We start from the raw sequence: 8232 nt of genomic DNA on the forward strand, positions 1-8232 counted from the left end.
GGCCTCTGGGCAAAGCTATAACTGCTCTTCCGTTATGCTAATAGAAATTACACGCTTTCTCAAAGTGAGTGATCAGCCCATCAGTCTAGCAATGAATATCCTTTCCCATTGTACAGTTAAGAGCAGCAGGCCAGAAGTAAATTCAGTTACAGAATTTGATATGTACGATCTGTATCAGTACTGCCGTATCACCCTAGCTCAAGCCGAGAGGGTGGCTAACTGCATATCTTAGAATGAATCCTACTGCTTAGTCCAACAATGGATGATGTTTCACTGGTATTCGTTGCAGAACCTTCGAATAATCATAGCTGAAATGACAAAGCACAACACATTTGTGTTAAAGTAATTGCAAAGTCTCCAGTACTGACAGCTACTGCATCCAAACTAGAAGAAACATAGGAAGAATGTGGAATTCAGTTGCAGGCAGATACAACAGTTTTGCAATATCAATGTGCTAACCAAGCAAGGACATGAGCGTTCACCATTGCACTCTGTGATGGATGGTAATAGAGATACGCAGACAAAACCTGTTGCACCTACTTTTTCTGACTCTACCCACACTGTTTCACACCTTTGACTTAAATCTACATTTTGCTTTTGGCATTCTGTTTAAGGATGCATCGACTTATTTAGTTGCAAGAATATCAGACATCAAGAGATTTGCCGGGCATTATTCCCATGAGCAAATAGTATTCCAGGCAGAAAAGCTTTACCAACATATATTCAAATTACTGAGATTTTTATATGGGCAGTAAAACTATTTCTTGTATGAAATACCTTCGCTCAAGTTACTATTCCTTAGTTAAGTAGAGGCAAAATATTTTTAAGCATGGTTTCAATTTACAGTAAATATCAGAAGGAAAACTTAACTTCAAGAAAGGAAATGTTCAAAATGCTAAGTTTAGGTCCTTAGAAGGCATAGTAACTCTTTCTAGAAATTATTACAGATTTGACTAGAGAGATATATATACTGCACTGCTATAGTAAATTGAGTATCTAATTTCCAGCTATTAAAAAAAAACATGTTTGTACAATGTTCAGTACAGTGTGAAGAGGACTGAAACTATCTTCCTTAACCTGCACAATATCTTCATACTCTGAAGAGACATAATAACCCTCGTACCAAATACAAATCAGTAACAAAACATACGGGTTGATGTTTTAATACCAGAAATTTTTATTAGTTGCATTTGACACTATGCATATTGCTATTTCCTAGATAGGTACAGCACCACACAAATCAATGACTTTATAGATTCCTATGAAAATATAAAAATAAGCTTCAGAGTTTTTCTAACCTAGGTAGGAAACATGAACAAATTTTTACTAATCTTAGTGTAGACTACAACAGTTAATAGATTTTTTCAAGTATCTGTAATGCAACTAAATTGTAAGTACCCTGACATCTAAATTCAATGGGAGCTCAGGGTGCTCAGCAGCCTCCAAAGGTGGGTATGCTTATGCAGAAAGGAGCATCTGCACAGATGTGAGAGTTCGGCCATGCCCGATTTAAACATTTACGCTACTACATGTGTCCTCAGGAAAGTGTTTAAATACTCCGTTAACTGAAACAGATTGTCTACCAACACGAAATGGGGGTCCGTGCTCATTTTCATTAATGGAACTGTGCATCAAGGGGATTCAGATACCAATCCTTTGGTGCCTTTGAGGAAAAAAATCCTTTTGTGTAGGATGGCTAACAAACAAAACACCCGTTCTTACAAGTGCCTTCAGTTCCACACATGAAAGATGAGTACTCATTACGTTTCAGGGACCTTATGTAACAAAAATTCTTGTTAAGAAAGTTGCAACTGCAGCTTAGATTTCAGTGTAATAGGCACAAGGGATTGTGCTTTGCCTTAAACTAGTGTATCTTGATTTGTCTCCATTTGTGTCCCCTAGTGCCATACCCTAGAACAGCAATTTTAAGTTTACAGACTACAAGATTGCTCTTCTTTTGCAGGTCCTTTAGAAATAACCCGTGGACTTTCTGGTCTCCAAAATCCAGTCTGAAAAATACTGAGACTTGAAAGCAGCATCCTAGCCATTTCCATCTGATACTTGCTATTCACAGAAGGTATAACATTCCACTATGATTAAATACCTTATTAAAATAAGTATTTTAGGATTGATTCTCAAACTTGACACGTCATACTGGGTCCTGATGTACTGCTGAAAAGAAAAAGCCATGACCTGATTTTTTGCAATATACTCCACCAAAACTGCTGGAATATGGTGAAATGTGGAAGAACAGAGGAAGATTTCACTGCACACTTCTCACTAGGCAGCTCTGGTACTCCTTTCCATGAATCATAATTCTCTATACAAAAGCAATGCGACTTTGAGTTTGCCAGATGACGGTATTTCATGTTACCTTAACAGATAATTAACAGAAGATGAATAATGAAGCTGAACCAAATCTCCCCCTTTGATGCAAGGAAGATGTATCTGTGGAGCAAGCAGGGATTGTCCTGTGTTCAGGAGCAGATACAGCTCGTTTTAGGGAGAAATGTGTTGATTTTCCAAATCCCTAATAAATAAGGCAGTCTTCCTGCACAGTGTGTATTGAAAGTTGGAAAAGAAAATAAAAATGAGATGTAAAAACTATGACATATCGCTTAACGTGCTCCATTCCACACAAAGTGAATCGCTCCCCGAGACCAAGCTCTGCAGGAAATGGATACCTGGCTGGATGTTCACCTGAGATCTGTGATTGCTACAACTGCAACAGTCTGTCAGTTCATTAGAAATCTCAGAGAAACAATCAGAAACAAGTTCTTGTAGAGAAAAGCTCTGTTCTGATTGTCCCTGATTTCTATGGGAGTAAACTCGATTGCTGAAGATCAGGTACTAAGAACGGAAGTGTCACTATAAAACGTGCAAAGAACAAATGACCGTGTTTGCATTACCAAACACATGCTGCAGGGAATGTGCCAACATCCCACAATGTGCATCTTTTATTGCTCTATTCAGCTTTCCTTCCACAGGGCAGCGTGGCACAGGCTTCAAAATCACTGGCAAGGAATTCAGAATCACTGAGCTACTGCAAAGGACCTTGGATAACAGGAGTGGAGGAGAGGGGCAAAATCCCATCCATTGAAAAGTGAGCAGTTCCTCAGCCTAGGCCTGGACAAGAAGGGTAGATATTAGAAAGCACCACAAAAGAGGAAGAGTTGGGTGTGCAAGTACCTCCTGGCCCGTGGGCTGTGCCTTCCTGCTCCCAACAGACACTTGCTAGACAACCCACAAGTAAAAATTTCATCTACAACACTGCCTCTGAAAGCCGTTTCTGGTGGCAGCTCAGCTATTTCCAACGCATCCTATACCAGTGCTGCTGTCCAGAGCTGACCAAGAGCCAGAGACAAACATTCAGCATGTTGGAGACACCATTAGAAATAGATGAATAACGCAAAACCAATTAACTCCCTCATGGGTAGCAGCAGATATTTTATTTCACTATTTGTAGATCATGTTTTATTAATTGACATTTGGACAACCATTGGTTCTTGACAAAAATATTAAGGATGAAAGTTTTACTCAATTTTAAATGAAACACCTTAATTTGAAAACACAAAAACGAAATCCTCTGTCACTTGAATTCGTACTCTCAGAAAAAAAAAACATAGAGCAGAAGTAATTCAGTGTGACAGGTGACTGGACACAAATCACAAACAGTTAAGGAATGCCACTTAAAAAAGCCCATTTTCTTAAAGTTAATCATCCTTATTATTAAACAAATACGAATAACACCATTTTAAATAAAATCAGTGAGGGCCAGTAAAAGTAAACTTGGATGGATCACTGAACTACAGCAGTAATTATCCATTATTCTTAGTAATGTAGCTTAGACAGCAATAATCTGCCTGTCGCTTCAGACTGTGTTTGCACAATGACTGTATCATAAAAAGGCATTTTCACAAAAGCTGCAATTCAGCAGCTATCAATTTTCAAAGATATAACAGGTTTCCTTTGTAATAAAGAGTACAGCCTTAGAATAAGCAAGTACAACACTTTTCCTTACAAATCTTCCCTCTTGGAAGATTTATTTATCCCCAGTAATACGTAGAATAATTTAGCACAACTCATGTTACGATACATCTAATGAAGTGTCTTGAAACCATCCGTACAGAAATAGTTTCTAGTCTCTTTCTAGTGACAATAAGTCTGGTCCAAAGGCGGTTTTACTACTACATATGAATGATGTGTTGCTATACATACCCATAATACAGGATATAACTGTACTCATTTTATCTCGTTGTATCAAATGATAACACATCATCTGATTGTGGAAAAAAATTAAAGCTGAAAAAACCGGTAACTTCTATTGTAGTCTGATAAAAAATTTCAAACTTGTAAAATATACTATGTATAGAATTATGTACACTGAAAGACTTCTGCATACTGAGTGCTTCATCCCTCTCCAGGAGATTAAGCAGCATATTTTCCTTTGATTTTTTTTTTTCCCCCCAATGAATCTCATAAAGGAGTTACATTTATTATTACACAGTCACTCCATAGAAAGAAGACACACTAACATTTTCTTGCTTACCATGAAAATATCAAACAGCTTGTGGTAATCAGTTAAAGCATTCTATTTGTTTTTTTCTATGAAAAAATGTTTTGCTTACAACCTCACCCAGACCCCCAAGAAAGAACAGATTTTATGGAGTATTCATGAGCAAAATTCAACACAAAGCACAGGATTAAGTATAAATAAAAATAACACCATTAAAATAATATACAGATGCTTGGTGCTACAGCAGAAATAAGCATATATGGAAAAGTATTGTCTGCTTATAAGGAAGGACTCAAATTATTACTTGAAAATGAGACTACTAAATCAAAAAGAGAGCTCAACTGAGCAATGATATTTGTACATACATCGGTGCATTCGGAAATTAAATGGATGCATAAGGGATATTCTCATTAACTCATATAAATTGGTATACAATGAGCAGAAGAATTTGAGAATACAGTGCTAAAAATAATTGTAGTTTCTTCAGCAAACAAGCAGAAAAGATACAAATGGGGCCTGATTGCTAACACCACTCTATGTGGGAAGACTTTGTCATCTCCTCAGTTTCTTTCAGAGAACTAGTTAAACCCACACCGGTGCGTTATGAAGCCCACAGCTAGGTGCATATTCCTACTCATGAATATGAGGCAATTTCCCAAATTATTTAAACATTTTCACTGTTTCTTAACACCTTTAACACAGACCTCTTCCCACCCACACCAACCAGCAACCGAAGAATGCATTTATATGAAAAGAGAGCACCTTTATTTATTGCAAAGCTTAGGACAAAACCCTGCCCTATTCAGCAAGATGGGGCCCATGCGCTTAAACTCTTCAGGATCTCCAGACAGACTCAGGGTATTTGACGACTAAGAGGAGTCAAAGTTCAGTTAGCCAATGTGATTGTCGGCTATATACTCATAAACTAGTGTCATTTATTCCCCTCACAACACAAATCAAAGAAGTCAACCTCTTTTATGCTCATCACCCGGTTTTCAGAGCCCTGTCTCTACACAGAGACTAGTATGTGGTCCCATACTCACCGAGAACTTAATGTATGTTTTTTTGAAAGAGTGTGTTGACCAATTTCTATGTACTGGAGTACTATACAAAATTGGGGGGGGGAACGGGACACAGATGACAAATCTAAATCATTACAAGTAAGCCATGATCCTTAAATAAATGCTGTGGGAAAGCATAGCAGCAACACCATTTCCAATTTATAGCTAACCATAGGACATCTTGCTTGAATAGAGCTTTCTACAAATTATGTTAGCCTTTGTATTACTATTTGAATTACTGTTACTTTCTTGGCAAGGTATGTGACTCAACCACTAGACCTTCAGAACAAGTATTTTAGCTTCTAATCAAAGTTCGTGAGAGCACACTGCCCCAAGACCTTCTCATTAACATGTTTTGCCATTGCATAAGCTCTGTACTCCAAGATCTACAGACTGGGAAATCTTGTAAATCATGAGAACAGCCAGCTTGTCAGACTTTGCTCAGATTTCTCAGGCCAGTGAATGATAATCAATATTAAAGCCAGCTGTGTTTAAAACTATTTAATCGATCTGACCCATCCCCCCCTTTTTATTGACCTCTAATTTGTTACCTTGCATTGGCAGATGTCACCCTCGTGGTGCAGCTGGAAGAAAGATTCGTGTGAATAGTCCTTGGTTGCTTCCGTGCAAAATCAGTCAGGTTGTCTTAAACAGGCTCTTGTGTCTCATTCATCTTAAAAATGGCCAGCTCTGCTCTGAAGATGATGAAAGGTGTGCAGTGATTTTCAGCGCTGCCAGAGCAGTAACCTCAAAGGAGAGGGATCGTATTGAACACTAGAAGGACTGGAGCAAGGGATGCAGACTGGAGTGCCAAATTAAGCACTAGAATAGCAATACTAATTTAAATGGATGTTTCGAAGACTTGTGATGAAGGTAAGCAGTAATAAAGCATTTTGCTCCTTGCTTGTTTATTTTTTTCAGAACCCAGGTCACGTTCTGAGCTCTGTATGTATTCCTTCCCCAACGTGGGCCACAAATCCTCTTCACATCCCAATTCCCTTTCCACAATCCTGCTGCCTTCCAAGCTTCTTTCTAGATTATACCTCAGACTTGCCAAGGCCATTTAAAGTTAATGAAGGTGGACTGGATGAAACTTTCTTCTGGCTACAATTCTTCCACAGTGCTTTCATCCCTGTCTCTCATGTCAGTAATACTCTATGTACTGACAGAAATTGAACTTGGCTTTACCACACTTGCACATAGGCAGCCTGATGAAACACTACAGAAAGGAGTAGCAAATTTCATAACACATCATGCAGGTCAAGCATACAAATACACACATAAGATTGCAGGGATGTTCTTTCCTTTAGCACTGGTAAGAAATTAGACTTCAATTTCCAGAATAATATTTCTAGCAGTTTTCCAGAAGCAAAATCCCAAAACAGTCAAGGCCCAATCCAAAAATCTCAAACAGTTCTACAGCTGGTCAACATCCACGGCTGTAAAACCTGCACTTCTAATAATATAAGGAAAGCAAATATCCACCTTATTATCTGTTATAAATTATTCAAGCCTTTTCCATAATATTTTAATCTAAATGATTTTTTAGTTTCTAGATCTATGAGGGATCCCAGTAGAGTCGTTATCAAGTTAGGAGCACATTTCTCCAAAATGCAGAGGTCTTTTTGTTATCATCAATATATCACATTCATCATCACTTACGATCTCAGAGGTGTTCAACTATTCAAACTTGTCTCAGGAAAAAATCATCCTAAAGACCAGATAGCGTCATCAGAAGAAGGTGGGAGGGGGCATGGGGACTACTAGAGTTCAATGGCAGGATTATCCCAGAATTGGCATATGTTCATAACAACTTCCAAACACATTCTAAAGTTTCTCAACCAGGAAATGCCACATTATGGTTCATTTAATGAATAAACTACAGACAAACCTTTCTTTTTTTCCAGATTTTACTAACATATATGAAAACTCACAAATTGGTATATATTATATAAACAGTAAGTGGAAAAAACCCCACACTTTTTCTTCATTTGTGCAGATCTGGCATGCCTTGTTTTCCATACATGACAAATCTCAGATTAGAAAAAACTGAGATTCCAAATTTAAATTTAAAGCCTCGCAATATCCGAGTGCTTAGCTGGTTGACACCCAGGAATAGAAAGCATTCACTTTGGCTAAAGGAGAGCAAGTATCTGTCTCTCTGTAACAAAAAGGGTGCAAACCTCATCCATAAGGCTAAAAAAGGTGAATCCTTAATTTCCAGATCTGTGAGGTACCCCTTTAAAATCTCCTGGCATGATGCTATCTTTGGAGAGAAACCTTGCTGTTTTGTGGAAGGCATTTTCTCCTGTCATTAAAAGGCTATGATAGAAATAAGTTTTGGGCTTTTTACAAATACTGAAGAGAAATTAAATTCCTCCTCTTCTAAATGAGTTGTTTTAATTAGAAATGGAAGAGAGACATAGCTCCCAAGTGACCCATAGTATGTGGATCCTCATTTGAGACAAACAGAAATGTCATTTGCAGCAAGAAAAGCCTGTTTCTGGGTGTTGAACCCCATGTGTGCTGAGCCATAATGATTTCTGGAGTGCTCACAGCTAATTTACAGGCTTTACACAAACATAGCATTACAGTGTTTAAATGTTTCCTAAACATAGAAGAGTTTATCCCAACACGTCTGTCTGTAATTATCCT

This window comes from Phaethon lepturus, unplaced genomic scaffold (assembly GCF_000687285.1).
Source record: "Phaethon lepturus isolate BGI_N335 unplaced genomic scaffold, ASM68728v1 scaffold6521, whole genome shotgun sequence".
NCBI lineage: Eukaryota > Metazoa > Chordata > Aves > Phaethontiformes > Phaethontidae > Phaethon > Phaethon lepturus.